General features: G+C 41.2%; 1 protein-coding gene across 1 annotated transcript in view; it reads right to left on the bottom strand.

The window, feature by feature from the left end:
* Positions 1-21,393, bottom strand: part of LHFPL2 (LHFPL tetraspan subfamily member 2) — a 153,566-nt gene that overhangs the window by 75,323 nt on the left and 56,850 nt on the right. Inside the window, exon 3 of the mRNA XM_072794057.1 lies at positions 3,529-3,586. The gene's annotated coding sequence lies outside the window, so the exon portion shown is untranslated. The remainder of the gene's footprint in view (positions 1-3,528; positions 3,587-21,393) is intronic.

Genomic DNA, 21,393 nt, shown 5'->3' with positions numbered 1-21,393 from the left:
GCATTTAAAAATTTTAGTAGAGGGGCACCTGGGTGGCTCAGTGGTTGAGAGTCTGCCTTTGGCTCAGGTCATGATCCTAGGGTACTGGGATCAAGTTCTGCATCAGGCTCCCCAGAGGAAGCCTGCTTCTCCCTCTGCCTATCTCTCTACCTCTCTCTCTGTGTCTCTCATGAATAAATAAATAAAATCTTTTAAAAAGTAAATAAGTAAATAAAATAAAAATAAAATAAAACTTTTAGTAGAAATATTTAAAAGGAGGAAATTAATTTTCTCTATATATCCCAAATATTATAATTTTAACATATGATCAATATATATAAAAAGTATTAAAAGTATTTTACATCCTTTTTTCCTAACACTAAAACTTCAAAATCTGCTGTATACTTTGCAATGTACATCTCAATTCAGCTACTAAGTTTTCATCAGAAATACTTGACCTGATTAAACCATATAAAGTGTACAGTTGAAAAAATAGATCTGCCTGCCCAAGTTGCCTCAAATATGCTTACAAGTTTTCCAATAACTGAAGTGACATTCAGTTCTAAATTTTCAATGAATCAAAATTAAATAAAATTAAAAATTCAGTGCCTCAGTCACACTAGCCACGATCCAAATGCTCAACAGCCATCTGGGGAGGGTGGCTACCACAATGGGCAGTGCAAGGCTAGAGTTCTCATTTCACTCATTTGGTCAATTCTAGCAAGAATTCCCCCAGATGGGGAAAGATTCATTTATTCATGAATAGGAAACCAAAGAAGACCAACTCCCAATGCCTCACCCTTCTGATGAGGTAGTCCCACATTGCAGAATAAGGTCATTCTCCATTCATTCTGGAAAAAGATGATCCTTCCTGATCTAAATAATGTAACATCATATAAAAAGCTCAATAATCCAAAGTACAAACTCAAGATATTTTAAAACCATGGATATTTTTTCAAGTCAAATCCTCTGCGTCCCTTCTTGTGTCCTGCTGAATTTATGAGCATATTTATTGAGATTCACTAGGTGCTAGTTCCATATGCCGCACTCTACACACAATACATCATTTAATCTCACAGCAATCCTGTGAGACAGGTGAGAGCCAGGGAGGGTGTTAATAACTTGTTCAAGGTCATACACCTAATTATAAGGTGTAGAGCTGGGACTCAAGCCCAGAAAGTCTGACTAGATTTTTTTTTAAACCTGCCCAATAGAAGCCCCCTAATACCTAATACCCTAATACCAACCACATACCCTAAACTCACACTTTTCAAAGATTTCTCCAGAGCAGGCAGGGCTGAACAGAGCGGGTACTACAGCTTGCTACTCTATCAGTGAGGCATAGGAGGCACCTGGTACAGCACTTCCTCCATCCTAACCCAGGGCTCCTTCCAAGGGCCCTGATGTCAGGAGGACACACAGGAGGTACTTGTCACTGCTATCTTTGCCTCACTGAATCCTCCAAAGCACTCTGGGAGGAAGGGGTATCCACACATAAGGAGAGAGGAGTTCCATCAGGCAAAGGAACATGCCTTAGGTCACACAGCCAACTGGCACCATACCTGGGATCCCAACCCAGGTAGTGTCCAGCAGAGATGGACTCTCAGCCTAGGACCACCTGATGATAAGGCTCTCCTTAGACTGTAATGACTCTTTGTTCAAGAGAAACCTATTCAACAAGTTGATATGCTGTGAGTTGTCAGATTTCTTCATAATTCACATACTGTTATTTCAGAAAAGCCACTCTTGTGTCTGACTAAGTCAAGTTTTATTGCATTTCTATGGGATGAATTCATAATTAAAAAAAAAAAAAAGACCAAGTGAATTTTATCTGGCTAAATCGTCAGAGAGGGGGATTTCAAGGATGAACATGACTTAGCTCCTGAAGACACTGGCAGAATGGAATTGGCTATTCCCTAGAGCTGGATTAAACAGGCCAGCCTGGCAGTGATCCAGGGTGACAACCCACAAAGGGGGACTAAATCATCACTGGAATACATGGGAAATATGGAGCCAGTTAACTCGGGTTCACATGCGACTCCTTACATAATGGACGAAATGGCAATTGGACCTGTTTCCGCTCAAATAGACAGTGCCTGAGATTAGAAATAAACACACTCCTCACCAGCATAGATCTGGCTCTGTTGAGAATATTTCTCCTCATAGAACTGTATGAGTGAAAACAGGCCTCACTACCAACCTCAACGTCCCCTGGCTGACAGGCATCTGAAAGTCTGGACCTGAGCGATGCACGGCAGAGTGTTACTATTAATCAAATTTTAAACAGGCTTATGAACACCTGCTTCAGAAAAATCACATGTAATAAATCCCTTATTTTCAACATACAGGAAAAGATATATGTTTTTTATTAATAGTCTTTAGTAATAGAAAATCAGCTTCACCTACTCCCAGTAAATAAATACGAAACAGTTATTTAAGGACTGTCAGTTTGATAAGGTGCCAATGATTAACCTTCACAAGACACCACCCAACCTGGGTCAGCCCTGGCTTTCCCATGAGAAGGACCTTTGCTCAAATAATTTTATAACTCACAAGTGTTTACAGTTCCCATTAAAAAAAAGAAGAAGAAAAGAAAAAGAAAAGAACCCAAGTTGCTTAATCTAACCCAAGCAGTAGTAGCTATTAGAACACTTTAATAACATATTAGAAATCAATAGTTTAATTCATGATATAAGGACAATTTTTCCTTCCCCAGAATCTGTAATCTAAAAAGATCACCCTTCCACAAATGAGATGGTGTCTGTGAAAACATTCTGTGAACTCACTGCATAAGGCAGAGCCTCCAGGAGAGAGTGCCAGTGGGTCCCAAATCAACCCACATACCGGCCCCCTTAGCCTGAGTCACACCCTCCAGCTCCTTACAAGGCTTCTAGAGAATTGAGTTGAATACTGTCTGCTTTTTTAGAGTCAGAAATGGATCAAAGTCTTTCAAAACAATTATTTAATTGATCTCCTGATTGCACACCGTAGGAGATTACTCAACCCCTATTATTATTACTAACATTTTCCAAAAGTGACCTTTATAAATCAGAATCTATAGACTCCATCATACATCACCTATTAGTCAACTGTTTGCAACTTTTATTTAGGCAATTCCTCTACCTGAGCTGTCATCAAGTAATAAAACTGGGTAATTTGAATTGGTCATCTCTACTTCTACTTCCCCTTTCACAGAAAAATGGTAACAAATGGTGAAACAGTCCACAGAGACTCAAAAGGAAAGACAACATAGAGTCAGCTATGCACATTAAAAAGAGCTATAAAATTTGTTTACAAATGGTGACAGAACCTTTACAGGGTCTTTGACAACATTTGTGTGTGCTCATCCAAGAGGTATTTCTAACCAAAAAACCCCCAAAACAATAACAAAAACTAGTATTACCATTCAAGGTCCAAAAGTTTGAAACACTGCACCTCTTTCAAGAAGTAATTTGCAAAAAAAAAAAAAAAAAAGAAGTAATTTGCTACCTACCTGGGAAGTGTATCCATAGAATTATTATAGTAAGGGTATCTGATTTCAATACTTACCTATTTCATCTGCAGGAATGCTGGGAAGTCTCAATGAACAATCTCAGAAAAATGCCACCTGGAGAAACCAATTGAAAAAAAACTTAGATTTTTTTTTAATGTGAAGAAGACTTAGCATATAATTTTTATGTCTCATTAATAGACATAAAATGTTTCAAATATTGGCCCCCAGGCAGCATGTAGTTAGTTCAACTTGCACTAGAACATAGCCACCTATTCTTGGGAACACTGATCTACTAACACAGGATTCAAAGCAGTGATAAACCAGAAAAAAGAGGAGAGCAGTGGGGGAAGTGCAGCCCATCAACGTGCACCTTATTACATCCTTTCCTTTCCCCTTACAAAGAGACCAACTTGAAAACACAACACATGTCCTTGAGGGCACTTTATAAATAGTCTTAAAAGGCTCAAATAATCCTGAAACAAATTAAGAATGAAATATATAATTGTGAATGAGGAAACTACCCTGGCCTTACTCTATATCCTTTTTGGTTACTCTGTTAACTTTTTTTAAAGCTAAACTCACAAGGATATCCAAGATTGGAAGAAGGGAAAAATGGTCATTACAACTCTAACACAGTTAACATAGGAATCAAGAGATAAGAACTTATTAAATGATTAGTTTATTCAGAAATCAAGTATTTCTTTTGGTGTTCCCAAAGCCTTCTGGTAATCTTAGAAAATTATAAGCCTATTAATATGTTCACAAAATAAGAATCCCAAAATGACCATTCATGATTGCTTTGAAATATTAAATATAAATGGAACAAATTTCTAACACAAAATATAACAGTTACTATTTGGTGGAAACACATTATATATTAGCATAATGTGGCATCAGATTATAATCTTTCCAGATAGACAGCATGTCCATTGACAGTTGAAGAAACTAATGCTGAAAGAAGCAGAGAAACTTCCCTAGCATCACAGAGCCCCAGGGTTTCCAAATCTCAATCATGTCATCCTGCCACATGGCCCCTTGAAAACACCTTCTACTCTAGATGTGCTGATCTACTCATTACCTCTCCAGAGAGAAACCTGATGTTCCTTAACACAAAACTTCTGGAAAACAAATCAACTAGCAGATAAAATTAATTTGTGCTTTTTGTATGTTTAAAAGTAATTTCTTCATTTCAAAATGATCAGCCTAATCATGCTATTTAGAACTGTAATATAACATGGCATAGAAGTAAAAATGTAGGAATAAGGAGTTTAGAGTTCAAGAAATATTAAATATACAACTAAGAGTGAAGTGGCATTTTTAACTCCAGGTAAGAGAGATGAAACAAAATATCTGACAGCCTCAATTCTATTGATAAGCAGAAAAGCAGGAAAAGTCTATGTGCTCATTTTCTTTTTTTTTTTTTAAACATTTTTTTAAGAGTTTATTTATTTATTCATAGAGACAGAGAGAGAGAGGCAGAGACACAGGCAGAGGGAGAAGTAGGCACCATACAGAGAGCCTGACGTGGGACTCGATCCGGGGTCTCCAGGATCACACCCTGGGCTGCAGGCGGCGCTAAACCGCTGCGCCACGGGGGCTGCCCTATGTGCTCATTTTCTAATCACAAACTCTCAAATACCCCATCATCAAATCTTGATAATAAAAGTCTGTAATATCAGGCCACAGATATCCATATTTATATCCAAATAAGTAGTTCAACAAAAGCAGCATCAGGGTTCATCTAAACTGGACCTGAGGCTCAAAGGCTCCTCTATCTAAAGACATCATTTTAGTTCAATAACAAACTTGAAGATACTGAACAACAGTCATTGGGTTTCACTTTATAAAAAATAAATACACAAAAGAATTCTGAATTCATAAGGATCTTTGTTATAATAGCTTAAGGGAGTTATGATTTTTTTTAAAAGGTTCTTTATAAGTTAATTACTAGTTAAATTCCAAGCATTTCCCACAATTTAATTTTACCCCTGTAGGGAAAGTCACAGGAAGTCATGATCAGTATTTTTATCTGAAAACTGCCTTTGTGAAGTAAACCAGTAGGATTATTATAAATGGGTCTGTTGTGGTGGAGCTCTTGATCAACATTTCATTACCTCTCAAAGCTGAATGGGTCACAAAAACACTGAATTAACATAGTTCAAAATCAAAGATAACATTTAAAAAATCTTTTGTCACATACCATGCAAAGTTCTGGACAGTTAAGAAAGATTTCCAACCTCTAACAGTAATAGAGAAGGCAGGGTCATATCCTGATTCCCACCTAAAGCTTTCCAAACTCATGCTGCCAGTAAAAGGCACTTCCTAGAATAAACAGATTTGGTCTGAAGCTCTGAATAAAAAAAAGGCATTTGGGAGTAAATTCTCAGTATCATGATTAACCTTTTCTGACAACAAAGTCCTACCTTGTGAAACCACCAAAATGATCAGAAAGATAAAACATGTCAATAGGTATTACAGTTACTTTTATTTATTAAAAATGTCATTTAAAAAATTCAGTAAACTAAAAATAAACTAAGTCATAGATGCCCTCAGAAGTTCACAAGAAAAAATCACCGTTATTAGGCATTAACTGTCAGGTACTGTTCTATGTACTTGATGGGAATTAACTCTCTTCTCACAAAAATGCTCAAGTAGGTACTAATATTATCCCACTTTAGAGATGAAGAAGCAGGCACAGAGAAGTCTCTCAACGTTCCATGGCTTTTAAGAAGTGAAGATTCAAGTCCATATACATGATCACATTTAACCCGAAATTAACTATATTATAGAGGCAGGGCAAACAGATTTAGCCCTATTTTGAATTTGAGGGAAAATGAAATTCTGAAGAGTAGAGATGGACTTCCCCCCAAATCACACTGCCAGTTAGCAACATGGGCAAGAAGAGAACCCAGGGCATCCAACTCTACCCCTAGTGCTGGGTTTTTTGATTTGCTTGTTTTTGTTTTAAGTTCTGTTAATCAACATGTGACTCGGTGAAGACAATGTATCCTGCCTGTAACCTCCGAGAAGACGCTTCAGGGTCCTCCCAGGGGCCGGGGTGACCACAAGAAGACCTAGCAGAGCGCACACACGGGTATCCTCATGCTGCCATTTCACCAGTTCCCTTTCCTCTCTGTGCAATTATGTTTTTCACTTACTGGTTAACAAACATAGGGGAGCTTATAAAAATCAGAAATAGATGGCTTTATTATTTATTATTCTCTCATCTTCATTTCTACAGATCAGTAGTCTCCTTGGCCATTTAAGTGAGTTATAACCTAATAAACGCAGGCATTTATTCAGCAAGTACCCTAAATGAAATTAAAACCACTGTGATCTTTGCACATTAAGGAGTTAAAAAGTTCAAACTTCCCATTCATCTCCATTCCGGTCGCATGCCCTCGGTTCCACTTCCGGAGATGGGAGATCGGAGGAGAAACAATAGCTGCCTTGAGTCTTGGGTGCCTGAGCACAGCACCCACGTGATAGGCACCAGCTCTTATTTATTGAATTGAATTGCCAAAAACAGGAAGCTGAGTTGTAAGACCCCTTTCTCAGTTATAAATTTCTATGACTTGAAATGTGCCGACTTGAATTGTTTCATGTTAACTCTGTAAAACTAGAACCAAGAAGTGTAACTTATTTTGGAAGTTGTAAGGCTAAATTTCAGCTCAACTGAAAAAAGAATATCACACTAAACAGTGGCCACGCAGAGGTCCAGTGTGCCTCTGGGGTGGAGGTGGGGGTGTAAGACACAGCAGCTCGTGGTCACAGAAGCCAAAGAGGGTAAACTCTCAATTATTGTCCTATAACAGAGAAAATTCATTCCACGAGCCCTGCAACACCCATCCGTGGTGAGAATGCGAGTTCCAGTTCCATGGCAGGGCACTGTAGAAGTTAAATGACACTTCACACCTCATTTTCTCATCTGACCCACACAATGCATAGAAGGCAGTTGGAATGGTGGTGTGGGGCAGATGTCATTTACAGACTAGGAATATGAACCACCTAAGCTGAATCACACAATTAGTAAAGGCTACATCTTTGCAACAGCCAAGACATGTGCTTTTCGACCATCACACTTATTCATCAAGAAGGAGGGCAAGGATGGGCCGCAAAGACTTGAAGCATGAAAATAAAACCGAAGGAAATGAGCTGAAAGCAAAATAGGAAGAGCCCTAATTCTCTTATAAACCACTCTACCTCCACCTAAGAAGAATTCTGTGTTTTTAGTAGATAACTTTCTGGGTTTTGTTTACTTGGGTCAACTACAGGAGTAATTGTCCAAATCCTACTTCACTAAGCTCTACTGATATACCATATGCTTGTATAGGCTTCATATTTTAAGGGCAGTTTGTGGCAGCATAACAGACACAAAGAACAGTGTCCCATTTCTGCATCCAAGGCATAAACTGTTGTTCAAGAGATTTGCTTGTTTTTGTTTTAAGTTCTGTTAATCAACATGTGACTCGGTGAAGACAATGTATCCTGCCTGTAACCTCCGAGAAGACGCTTCAGGGTCCTCCCAGGGGCCGGGGTGACCACAAGAAGACCTAGCAGAGCGCACACACGGGTATCCTCATGCTGCCATTTCACCAGTTCCCTTTCCTCTCTGTGTCTCATGCTGCCATTTCACCAGTTCCCTTTCCTCTCTGTGTCCGATTTTTTTTTTTTAAGTCAATGAAATACATAGGCTCTATTCTGACAACAGGTCCAAGAGAGCCACACACTTGGGTCTGACAACAGGAGTTGAACAGAAATGGTCAGCCGCTAAAAACTGCTGAACCTTCAAGATTTCTAAGGAAAGACATGAGAGTGTCAAATTTCACAAACCTGTCTACAAGAAGAGGGAGTGGCAGGTTGCCAAAGGCTGGGCTGTGTTAGCTCATGTGAACTGCTAGGAACCTGAGCCTCTGCACTGCCCGCCCTGCCACTCAGCCACAGTGAATGACTCAGGTTCAAGTTTCTAGAGACCTCGCAGTCTATAAGCCAAATGTTGTTAACCACAAAAACTTCCTTTAGCTCTTAAGGAAGGAGAAACTACTTGATTCAAAAATCCTATCAACATGAAGCTGTGAAAGGGTAAGTTTTCAAATATCTGAGACCAGCAGAATAACCTGCCAAGGTGCCAGCAACACGTCAGATTCAATTATAGTGCCTTGTGACATACCAGGTTTGTGTGCCACGTTCATTCACATAATGGTTAGCCTTTCCCCAACAGTTAGTTACAAACCCACTGGATCAGAAGCTCCTTGAGACTAATAATTCTAGCTTATGCCTTTACATATCTCCCACACATAGCACAGTCCATGGCACAGGGTAAACATTTCAGAAATGTTTATTTAATAAATAAATGGATGAGTTCCTACATAGTCAGAAAAGGAAGGATAGGGAGAAGAGAGAAATATGGGGTTGATAGGATGGAGAAAATCATCACGCAAAGAATGACAGCTGGAATTCCACAAGGAGAAAGTAAAAAAGGCAAAGGATGAGTCGGCAGGCATGGGAGGAGCATGGGAGTAGTGGTTACCCAGTCTATGCCGCAGGAGTCCTTAAGTGGGTGTGTTTCAAAATACCAGGGTCTGGACCAACCTCCCGATACCCTTGGAACACAAGTGGTGGAAGACGGTGACAGGGCCAAGTGTATATAATTAAAGAGCTCTTTTGGAAATTCTGCAAAATGCTCCTCTGGATGACTCTTAATATTCTTGGCCTCTTTTTTTTTTTAACCTTGAATACAGCTATGTGATCATTTTGCAAGACAGACACAGTTGTGAATACTGTTGAACACTAGTATTCAGCAAACCTCACCAAATACCCCAAGCATCTGTTCAAGAATAAGTCAATTAAGATGAACAGACACAGGTCGTTATGGGCAGACAGGTGAGTGCAGCATGCTCAGAGAGTGTGCAGAGGCTAACGGACAGCCATGCAAGTAGCTTGGACTGTAAGTGCTGACAAGCCCTTTCTCTGTTTGACATTTCTCAGCAGTCTGCATTCCAAATCTGGGCATAATCTTAGTAAAGACCAATGTTTCTGAAAAACAAATGCTAACATTAAACTAGAAATAAATGAAGGCTACATATTAAAAACCTTTCCAAAGAGTGTAATATGGATACACTCAGGTGAGAGCATAGAGCAAGTGGAGATGCTGCTCCCAGGCTGCCCATTAGCATCCCTTAAAGTCCAGGAATGAGCCCATCTGACCTGTGGGAAGACCCGAAAACCCTTGTATGGTGTCACCTTCACACAGGTAAAGCCCACTGAGGGGGCATGGCTGCTGCAACATCAAGACAGTCTAACTCACCATTCTGGAAATGGATTTGCAATGTCCTAAAAATGAAGGAAAGAATTCCGAGTCTCTGCATCCAAGCAAGGTTGATTCTAGTGGTGAAAGACAGTTGGCTTTTGGAGGCCTGGCTCCCCTATCTAAAATATTTACCCTTTTCATTACTTTGTGTATGCTAAAAGTATCTATCTGTCCATTATTTTATCCTCCCCTAGTTAAAAATGGTCTGTTGGGCACCTATTCCCTGCCAGGCACCAGGAAGACCAAAACCAACAAGGCATTATTTGCTGCTCCCATGGGAAGACAATACTCTCCTGTAGCACTGGGCAGTTCTCAGCCCCGGTGCCTCCTGGGACTTCCATTGCACGAAGGCTCTAGTGGCCATCACATACATTGCAACACACACCAGTCACTGCTGTCCCTTCCAGGTGGACTCACATCTTCAGCTTTGGTCTACATCACCAGTCTTTGAGCTTTTCTAAAACCTTGACATTAGTGAGCAAGTAACAGGATTTTGGTGAAGCAGAACCAGAAAAGAGGAGCTTCAGTTACCTCTTGGAGAGCTCAGAAGGCCTATGTCATTTCAGGAGGAGTGAGGATGTCTTCTGAATACATTTTGGAGGAACAAAATCACTTCAACACAAATTGAATGAGGACAGTATGACTATGCTTTCACAGCGTGCCAGGGAAAACTTTCAAGAATTTGTAAAAAAAAAAAAAAAAAAAAAAAATCTGTCAATTGGAAAAAAAAAAATCATAACGTAGGGCACCTGGGTAGCTCAGTCAGTTAAGTGTCCAACTCTTGGTTTCAGCTCAGGTCATGATCTCAGGGTTGTGAGATCCAGCCCTGTGTCAGGCTCTGTGCTCAGTGCAGAGTCTGCCTAAGACTATCTCTCTCTGCCCACCTCCGCTCAAATAAAACAATAAAAAAAAAAAAAAAGTAAGTTGTTTGTCCACTAGAATATAAGCTCCATTAAGGCAAAATCTTTAATGTGTTTTAGTCTGTGCTGTATAGATCCCTAATACCTGAAGTGGTGCTTCAGACACAATGAGTTATTAATGAATATTAGTTGGTGAATACATGGATGGGCAGATGATAATGTCTTTTTTTTTAAGAATTTTTTTTTTACTTATTCATGAGAGAGAGAGAGGGAGAGAGAGGAGAGAGCAAGAGAGAGAGAGAGAGAGAGGCAGAGACATAGGAAGAGGGAGAAAGAAGCAGGCTCCATGCAGGGAGCCTGATGCAGGACTCAATCTCAGGACCCCAGGATCACGCCCTGAGCCAAAGGCAGAGGCTCAATCAATCACTGAGCCACCCAGGAGTCCCAATAATGTCTTGACCAAAACCAGAAACCAAAGGAAAAAGGGAGATCAGGTGAGGGCATGGGGGGAATTTTGTACATGGAGGCTTTTAAGCTTGAAGAATCTGGTTGGGCAACCACATAGCGAGGATTCCAGTAGGCATGGTGGGCAACTGAGGAAACGTTAGTGAGGGTCATATAGTTTGGGAAATTAGCACCATATGGGAGGTGTTTGAAGCCATAGGTAAGGGTGAGATGACTCCCAGAAAAGCAGTCAAGGAGTAAGGTAAGAGCTGGCTACCACACAGTAAAATAAGTAAATAAAAGATGGTATCCACCTTACAGGGATGTACGTACTAACAGAATGAGCGCATGTGAAATACCTGACCTCTCTAGCTCTCTGAGGCTCAGCCATATTACACAGCAGGTGCTCAATAAATACTTAGTGAAGTTGTGGACGCCTCTCAAGTGCCATCTTATTTCATAACATTTGGGCATAGCATGGGGGCCAGAATTGTATGTTTACACAAGGCTGTGTTTTCTTTTTGTAGGACTTTGACTTACTCCAGTCCCATCAAAGACTTAAGAGATTCTCCAGCATTACCTACAGCATGAAATAATGCTATCTTCCCTTTCATTACCTAGCAGGGGAAAGAAAACAGGCAGGAACACAGTAACCAGAAATGGGGTATAAAAGGCAAAATCTCATTCCCGTGAGGTCCATGGACATGAATGTCTACTGTGGTAGGAGCATCGTAGTTACAGATTTTAAAGCTAAATCCACAGGGAGAAAAACTTGCTGCCACAGACTAAAAAAGTAGCAACAAATGTGGCATTTGAGCTAAACTCAAAGGATGAGTTAAATGTAAAGGTCCAATTTCAAGAAAGAAAGAAAAAAAATCACTGGGTGGCTTAGGTGGTTTGCTTTTAAGTTGGTGACTAACTATAGCTTAACTAAAAATAAGCACCCAAAGTCAACGAGGGGAAAACAAACGTCACTATGAGTGCCCCACTTAGAAGGGTTAGTCAAGGAGGGAGAAGTCCAACATCAATCAACCACAGAAGCAACTGGGCTAAGGGCCTGTTGTAAGTGCTGCTGGGTCTCTGGGTAGAGGGACCCTGTGGTTTCCCTGGCCAGGGCGGAGGAGGGAGTGAGCAGGTTTCTTACCCGGCTACCACGAAAGTGTCTCTGCTTTTATCTTTTTCTTTTTTTCCTATATTAGAATGCCACTGAAAATTTTGTTTGAAGAAAGTGCTCGTTGTTAAAAACAAACATTTTGAAAGCCACTGACCCAGCAAAAATTAATTCTGGGGATAAAAATCAACAGAAGTTTTACAATTATAATTTTTAGACCCCTTTCTGACAACTGGCTCAAGAGTATCTTAATGGTGATCACTGTGGGGGTTGGCGGATTATTTATTTAACAGTGATGAAGAGGTGCAAAGGTTTCATGGTTCTGCAGCATTTGAATTCTGTATAATAAAAAGGAATACTTTTCTCAGCAAAAAAGTGTATGAGATACTTTACGTCAGCCTACTTGTCTTTCCCATTTTTTTCCAAAGGAAACAAATTAGAACTAAATTTAATTGCTTCCCTGGGCAAAGATGAAATCTTACTAAGGCTTCACACATGGCTGTGTTTATACTACGAAACAAGAGAAAATGCTCCATGTTTAATTAATAGTAAAAACCTATTGAACCTATAGAGCCATTCATTCTCTAGGGGAATTGTGTACATGGGAATATTTTTTTTTCCAAACAACTTCCATAAGATTCCTGCCTATTCTTTTACAGATGCAAATCAAGTGTTTCAAACTTTAATTACAAAATGGTGTTTAAATGAAGAAATGAGAACAAGAGAGAATGAACAATGACCTTAGGGAATGAGAAGCAATCTCTCTTCTAAGTTCCCTCCTCCCAATTCTGGAAAAGGAGGACGATATGTTCATGCTGAAAACTATGGAGCACTATTTCATCGATCTCTATTCTAACTTAGTGTAGAAAGTTTTGTCTTCAGACAGGAGAGATGCACCCGGCAGGCACTGAGACCCTGGCTCAGAGGGACTATTTCAGATTCTCCTTTTAGCTGTTAAATACGCAAGCAGGGTGCCCTCCGTCCATGAAGATGAACGCCAAGCCCTCCAAGCCCTCCACCAGCAGGACAAAGGCCCTACGAGATCGCAGGAGGAAGAGTCGAGTCTGGACACCCATCTACACTCTGACCCTCCCTGGGACCTGTGGCATCCATGTGAGAGGCAGCCGGTCGGGGTGAAAAGTACAATCTGGCCACACAGTCCCACCCAGCGGACTGGCCCACAGAGCAAGGAACCCTGACCTTGGCCTCGCCAGCTCCTTCTCTGAGGAAACGTGTTCACTGGCTGCAGATTCTGAACTATGCCTCAGATGCATTCCCAAACTCACACACACACGTACACAGACACCACAAGTGACAGGACATAACTTTCTCTAGTGAGGAAAATCTGGCTTATTTATGAAGAGCTAACCACTTGCCAACAAAGTCGACTGCAATCGATGGTAAACAGGGCCCCGTGACTTGTTTAACTCCCTTCTCCATAAGACTCTTCTGCGTTGGAGGATTCCAGACGCCTCGCTGAGATCCCTGGAAAACAGTGTCCTGAGACGGCTGTGCTGATGCCTCAGCTCTGGCTCCCAAGCTCTCATCTGCATCGGCTCAAGACCACCCGGCCTGGCACAGGACGCGGCTTCCTCCAGCCGGGCCTTCCGCCCTCACCGTGCCCTGGCTCGGGCACCACAACCCGCCCGGCGCGAGCTCGGACTGCGGGGGGCAGCACGGGGTGGGTGGGGGGCGCTCCAGGCCCCACCGCCAGCTCCCCGGAGCGCTCCAGAAACGTGAAGTGAAGGGGGAGCATTTGCTGGCGGCCTGGAGATGGTGTTCAAGGCAGAGCATTACAAACCAGGGTCCTGGGCCGCCCTGGTCCTGGGGCCCAGCTGGGCCCCAAAACCACGGGCGGGCACCTCCCCAGGAGGCTACGGTTTAGCTGTTCCATATAGTGGGGTTAAAAATAAGATTTTATTTGAAAGAAAGGATCTCACTGTAAATAAACAAACATCTTGAAAACCACCACATGGCAGAACTAACTTCAAATAAAAGGAAAGTTAAAAGAGAGAAACTACTCAAAACACGGGGTCTTACTTTAATGAATGTGTCCTTTCTTAAAAGGAACGAGGAAAGAAAACAGTACTAAAACCAAATGTTACAGCTTGGAGCTCTCTCCTTTATTTTTGCCTGCCTGGGAAAACAAAACAAACAAAAAAAGACAAAAAGAAGAAAAACAAAGGGAAGATCATATATTTTAGTTTCAAGGTCCTTGGGAAAGTCTTAAATCCTATTGCACCGACTGCACAATTTCAAGAAACAGAGTCACAGAGGGCATTAATCTCCTAATTTAAATTCCTAAGATAAATCTTTGGTTAAAAAAAAAAAAAAGAATGGAAGAAAAAAAATTTTTTTTCATAAATTGCCTGTAGGAAAACAAAGCAAGGCTCCCAATTTTGCATTTTGCCTTCCTATCCGTTGAGCACCCTTAAAAGCTTTCAATTTCTCCATTCCTAAAAGAGCCAGTCCTTCCTATAGGTGTTCCAAAGCCCGTGAAGTGTGTCTTTTTAAGGTCAGTAGGCAGGAGGGAAATTGGTTTGTCACTCTGTGGTAGGCCAGGGCTGGATACAATTTGCAGAAGGAGGGGAAAGCCCTGGGGACACTGGAATCCAACAAGTCACCAAGAACTATGTTCACTGTGGTTTGGCATTCCACGAAGAATCCTTTCTTTGACTTTTTAATTTTTGTCATTCTAGACTCATACTGGATCCAGATGAGTTAAAAAATCTTGCTTCAGACGATCTTAACTTTTTACAGTTAATGGCTTCCAATGACATTGAACCAAACAACCTTCTTTGCATTTTATAGGCCATCTAAAGCCAGCAAACTAATCATATAGTCATGCAATAGTCCTTTACAGGAAGTGTCCTCACCCTGAGTACAGTTCTTTGGGGAGTTTGTTAATATGCTCAGTCAAGTCAGCTCTGCTTAAGCCAAGTATCCTCTCTCAGTGCCATCCTCTGAAAAGATCGAATGTCAGTTTCTAAACCAACAATCCCTCTTACTTCCTCCCTCCCACTCATTCCTAAATTTCCACAAGCAACATTAGCATACAGTGCAAATGGGAGACACAGCCATTTCTAGGCACAGGGAGCTTAACACATTTTTAAGGAAGCTAAAAGAGAATGTAGCAAAGTACCGACTTTCCTTACGCTCTGCAGATATAGGAATATTAACTCAAGTTGTTTTATAAACTTGGAACGCTGTTGGAAGCCATCTTGGTTAGACTCCAAGCAGACCTATTAAGTGACCTAATTTTTATGTTCTATTTTTGAAGATCTCCAGGACAGAAATTCTACAATCTCCATTGGTAGCTTGATTTGTGGTTTAATTTCCTTCAGAATCAAAGGGGGCTGTTTCTCTCAACTTTTTAAAAAAAGTTAAACAAGAGCTTAGATCTTGTTAAAGATGTCATTTGAACCTGAAACGGGTAAATGGAAGAACAGAAAAGTGAACCACCAAGAACTAGGCCGTAATAGGCTAAGTAAAGCCCAGGCTGAAACGTCATCAGCTTACTGAAGATGGCCACACTGCCCTGTCCTGCCCAGGAGAGTCTGTGTGCATCATGGTCGTCTCTGCGTTCACAACTCAGGTTCATGAGTTTAAGAAATAACTCTGCAGTACAGGGTCGTTGAATCATGTATTGTACACATGAAACTAATATAACACTGTATGTTAACTAACTGAAATTAAAATAAAAACTTAGAAAGAAAAGGAAAGAAAAGAAAGAAAAGAAAAGAAAAGAAAGAAAGAAAAGAAAAGAAAAGAAAGAAAAGAAAAGAAAAGAAGGAAAGAAGAAGGAAAGAAAGAAAGAAGAAAGAAAGGAAGAAAGAAAGAAAGAAAGAAAGAAAGAAAGAAAGAAAGAAAGAAAGAAAGAAAGAAAAAAGAAAGAAAGAAAGAAAGAAGAAAGAAAGAAAGAAAGAAAGAAAGAAAGAAAGAAAGAAAGAAAGAAAGAAAGAAAGAAAGAAAGAAAGAAAGACGGACTCTACAGCTCCTGGATGGAAAGCAGCTCATGTGCAACAAAGAAGTATTTCCTAGTCACTGGGGAAAATCTTTCCCAGGCTTTCTACACTTTCCAAATGAGAAGAAATTGTGTTTTTTGGTTTCCTTTTCCTTTTGTGTTTTTCTAGGAGCCCCTAAGCAATATTATACTCAGGTTTTCTACATTTTTTTTTTAAGGTGAACTTTCCACTGAACTACACTCCATGAAACAAGTCTTCTGGAAATTTTACCCTTGGCCTCCTGGAATTTTTCAATGAAATTCGAAAGAGATGTTTACCTGACCCCAAATGTTACCCGAGTGAAGACTCTGTTTTTAATTCCTTGAACTCTTCTCTTTCTCTTTTCTTGTCATGCCCTCTGGGAAAGAAAGACACATGCGGATGTTGGCTTGACCTCAAATGGCGAACACCAAGATAATAGAGGTCTAATGGTTTCCCAAGAACTTGGACAACATCACAGAGATGAACTATGCCTCCTTCTCTGGCATGGTCCTTTACACATCACTTTCTTGGATCAATGTAAAGATAGAAATGCCAGCGCACTGTCTCCAGGACAAAAACAAGATGCCAATCCCTGGAAGAATGAAAGGAGTATTATGGATTTCTCAAAAACACTAAGAGAGCAGAAAAAGAAACTATGACCTAAGTGGTAGGAAGAAGGAGAAGTTAGAACCATTTTCTGCCAATTAGAGAGTCCAAATGAGGCAGAGCACAGGCTCCCTCTGGCAGGCAGCATCTCAGGAATGTAGGAATCAGGCATCTACCATCAGGGTTTAGTTGATAATTTCCTTTTCTTGCAAGAAGGAAAGTTTATGGCATGGAGGCTTGGCAATTCCATTTCAAATGGTCACATTTACCCTTCTTTAGGAATGGCTTGGGCTGCCACACAGACAAACACAATCACGTTGAATGCATTTCAGGGCCTTCTTTCTCCTCTTTTCCAGGTACTTTCCTCCACCAAGAAATCAAAGGGTGAGACCAATGGCTTCACCTTACTGCCAATTTTCTCTGAGAAATATCTTCCAGGAATCACTTAGGTACAAGGCTTCTGACACCATGCTACTTGACTCTATCTCAAACTCTTGATTCCCAGTAGCATATGTGCTCCTGACTACCTGTTCTGTAATACAGCAAACTACCACATGATCATCAACCATGCACATGAGCAATGGGGGCTCAGAGCCTCCAAGTTCAGCTCTCTGCTGCCTAGAAGCTATAATCCAGTAGCAGGAAAAGTGTGGATTCACACCAAGTTTTGTTTCCAGCAGATCCTTCTGAGAAGGTGTATTTGGTATAATCGTGAAGGTGAACTCAGACCCAATACAAAAGTGTAGTTTCTTTCCTCTACCTTTTTGAACTTGACTCTGCAAAAGAGATGAAAACTGCCCTCAAACAAAGGAAAAAGGCCTTCACATGGCCTATGAAGTACCCAGAGTTCAGTGATTTGGTATTTGTTACAGTCTGGCCGTTTCCCCTGCACAGAGAGTCAAACCAGTGAAATCAACTGGAGCCATGGTCGGAATCTTCTCAGATTTCAGGACCAAGCAAATATAAAGATGAATCTACACAAATGCCCACTGTAAGTAAGTAGTTCACACTTGACTATCTGGACTGATTTGTAGAAGTCTTGAAAAACTGCTCTTTGGTATCTCATTTAATTAAAAATTCATCTATATTTCATTTACAGTCCACCTTGGTATATCTACTCAAGGACTTTAACGGGGATCTCTAGGTGAAGGAAAAAAACATGCAAATCACTGAGTTTCCTCATCTATGAGAGTCAGAAACAAGATGTTTGAAGATGGTGATGGCTGAGGAATATGATTAGCAGTAACAGGGAACAAGTAAGTAGGCAAATAAAGATTTCAACCTTTTTGTTTATTTCATCCAGCTCAACTCAGCCTGGCTACTGCTTTCTCCCCAGGCCACTTTGCATAAACAGGAGCCCTAGAATTAGAAACAAGGGAATTTATTTTGTTCCCATTCCATTCAAAGTTTCATTGACTAAGTTTAATATCAATGGCTTGTTTTGTTTTTTTAAAGGACTGATAGTTCTAAAAATGGTTTTTCTTCTGGATGCCAAATGAAAGATCTTTAGTCTTAGTTCATGTGGAAACCATCTGGCCTAAATGATGATTCAAACCTCTTGGCAAACAGCTGATTATAAAGATCTTGTACATGGACATGGTATTCTAAGCCATCTTGGAGGGAAGGAGCTAAATGGTCTAGGATTCTTATAAAATTTAGATTAAAATTGATAAAGTCAGAACAGAAGCATCCTATAATCTTTGAGGTTCCCCTAAGTACATGAGTAAGACAAGACAACAGGATGAAAAACTTACCAAGAAACATCAGGAGAAGAACAAGAACATCTGCTGGAAAGTACTTTTCATTAACAGTGAAAATGAGGGATGCGGTGTGATCCCAGCTTTTGGGTCCTTGTGTGGGCCTGTTTCTACCTATCTCTAGGAAATGAGAGGAGATGATACTTGCCAACTCCCAGTTAAGTGACATACAGGTACATGAAGTCCCTCTTTGGCTCTGCCTGGTATATAAATACTCCATATGTCTTTAAAGGATGAATTAAAAGATTAGCTCCAAGGGCTCCTCAGTGGCTCAGTGAGTTGGGCGTCTGCCTTCAGCTGAGGTCATGATCCCAGAGTCCCAGTATTGAGGGCTGCATCGGGCTCCCCACTCAGTGGGCAGTCTGCTTCTCCCTCTGCCCCTTACCCCACTCGTGCGCGCGCTCTCTCTCTCTCTCACTTACTGTCTCTCAAATAAATTAAAAAAAAAAAAAAGATTAGCTCTGGACAGAGGCTATGAGTGCCATTGGCCTTAGGAAGGCACAGGTGTCAGCATGTACCACAGACCAGGCTGTCTCTGCTGCTTGATGTGGCGGAAGAATCTGGGAAGTTCAAGCTGGGGTATGTGGAATAATAGGAAACACATGACGACAAAAGTTCACTAGCTGTTCTCCATGGAAACCAGCCCCCAGGAAGCTATTATGGGTGTGGAACACGGGAGGGTCAGAGTGGATGTTCAGCCTGGAAACAGCTCAGCCACACGTGGGTCCAGGCAAAGAGAACCTTCTGCAATCAAAACCTCAGGAGCACTATGAACCTTAGCAACAAAACTGGTCTTCCTCCTCTTCATTACTGTGCATTGCCCGAGGCCTTGCTAGGTGCCACAGTGCTAATAAGCACTTGATAGCATTTATGTCCATGGAACGCTCACCACAAGTATATGAGACAGATGGGGACAGTGGGAGTTGGGGTACCTTGCTCCAGGTCCTATGGCCAACAAGTAACACAGACCCCTCTCACATGACCTGCCAGTGGTCTAAAAGGCCGTGCAACACCAGAGCTAAAGGGGGACAAAAATCAGGCCAATGCTTGTCCCTCTCTGAAGGACTGGAGACCAACTCTGGAGTTCAAATCTAGTTGGGTTTACGTACCAGCTTCACCATTTTGTGGTTGGGGGATGTAATGATCCCATGGGAGCCAATGCCTGCCCACTTTATTCTCCTTTTCCTGGGGCAAGTTACTGAGCCCTCTTGGAGCTTCTGTCCTCCTGTCTACCATGAGGTCATCATCTTCTTTCCTCTCCAGGCAGCTGTGAGACAATTTGACGATGAGGAGGCAGTACACAGAGACTGACCATTCTTACTCCATTTGATTTCCAAGCTGTCTCCCTGGCACACGGCACTCTACCGCTTGGTTTCCCAGAAGTGTGGTGGGGACTGCAGTGTCTCTGCCTCTCTCTCTGGGTCTCTCAAAAATAAATTTAAAAATCTTTAAAAAAAATTATTTATTTATTCATGAGAGACTCAGAGAGAGAGGCAGATACACTGGCAGAGGGAGAAATAGGCTCCTCGTTGGGAACCCAATGTGGGACTTGATCCCAAGACTCTGGGATCACACCCTGAGCCAAAGGCAGACGCTCAACCACTGAGCCACCCAAGTGCCCTCCTCTCTTTATTAATACAATATAAACTGTTTTCTGGCAATTATGTGAAAAGCTCTGGAAAAGGGCATTTCAATATAACAAGAACTAGAATGTTATTTTTATATATATCAAGACTTGGAATTTTCTTTTTCATTATTTTCACTGCCTAATATAGGTCTCGTGGATTTTTTAACTCAGTAAGCTTATTTCTTTATTGGAAGTGGAGAGAAATCTAGTAGCTTTTGTTTCAAAAGGAAAAACTGTTAGATTACTATCACTCCTCCTAATCATTCCAATCTTGTCCTTCATCACCAATAATAAAAGCATTTCTTACAGTCATTAAAGCTTTTGCCATATGAACTGTGAAAAAGATAATGAAACAAGGCAAACCTAAATACTCTGAACTTTGCTAATGTTAAATTATCTGTTGCACGGCCAGTTAAAGTTGGTCATAGAGACTCACATTTTCCACAATCTATCTGCCGGCATGGCTGATGCTTGTTGGCAATGAAGCCAATCAGAGCCATCTTACTAAATGGGACAAACGAAGACTACGTTTGACACTACAAGCTAACTGCTTTAAGGGCCTGCGGGTCAACAATAAATGATACAATAGGAAAAGACCACCAGAAAATGCTGACACCTCCAATCTCTGCTTTTGTCTCTGCATCCCACACCTCTTGGACACAGGGACTTGGGTCTGAATCCTAAATATCTTATACCCACATGTAAGCCATTATGAGTAGCTGTTCTTGCAATTTAATTCCACATCTGCTCTTCTGCAGCCTTTAGAAATCTTGTAAATTTCTCTGACAACTGTTTGCAAAGGCCATAATCACAGGCATCTGTAACTGGATCCCCAGCTACAAGGCAAAACACCACATAATTCCAACAGGCTTTTGGTCCAACCTTATTTGGTTTCTTGTCTCTCTTGCTTTCTTTAAAATTGTGCTGAGCCTTCAATTTGCAGAGAGAGCTGATTAGCACTGGAAGGAGGCGGCCCAGGTCCACCCAGACGTGGGCACATTCTCAACGTCTCCCCTTTGGTTGCTCAGGCACCTTTACAAAGAACCCCGGTGACTGTGGTAGGAGGCAGTGTGAGCCAACGGGGAGAGTCCCTGTGCCACTTATGTTCCTCCCTGGTGGTTTCACACTCCCAGGACAAGGCCTGAGGATGCACACTGGCTCCAACGTAGATGCATTAGGACTTCTCCAACTCCTGCAGTTGGGGTGCTCTGAAGCTGTGT

Source organism: Canis lupus, chromosome 2 (genome assembly GCF_048164855.1).
Source record: "Canis lupus baileyi chromosome 2, mCanLup2.hap1, whole genome shotgun sequence".
NCBI classification, from domain to species: domain Eukaryota; kingdom Metazoa; phylum Chordata; class Mammalia; order Carnivora; family Canidae; genus Canis; species Canis lupus.
This window is presented reverse-complemented; position numbering and strand designations above follow the sequence as displayed.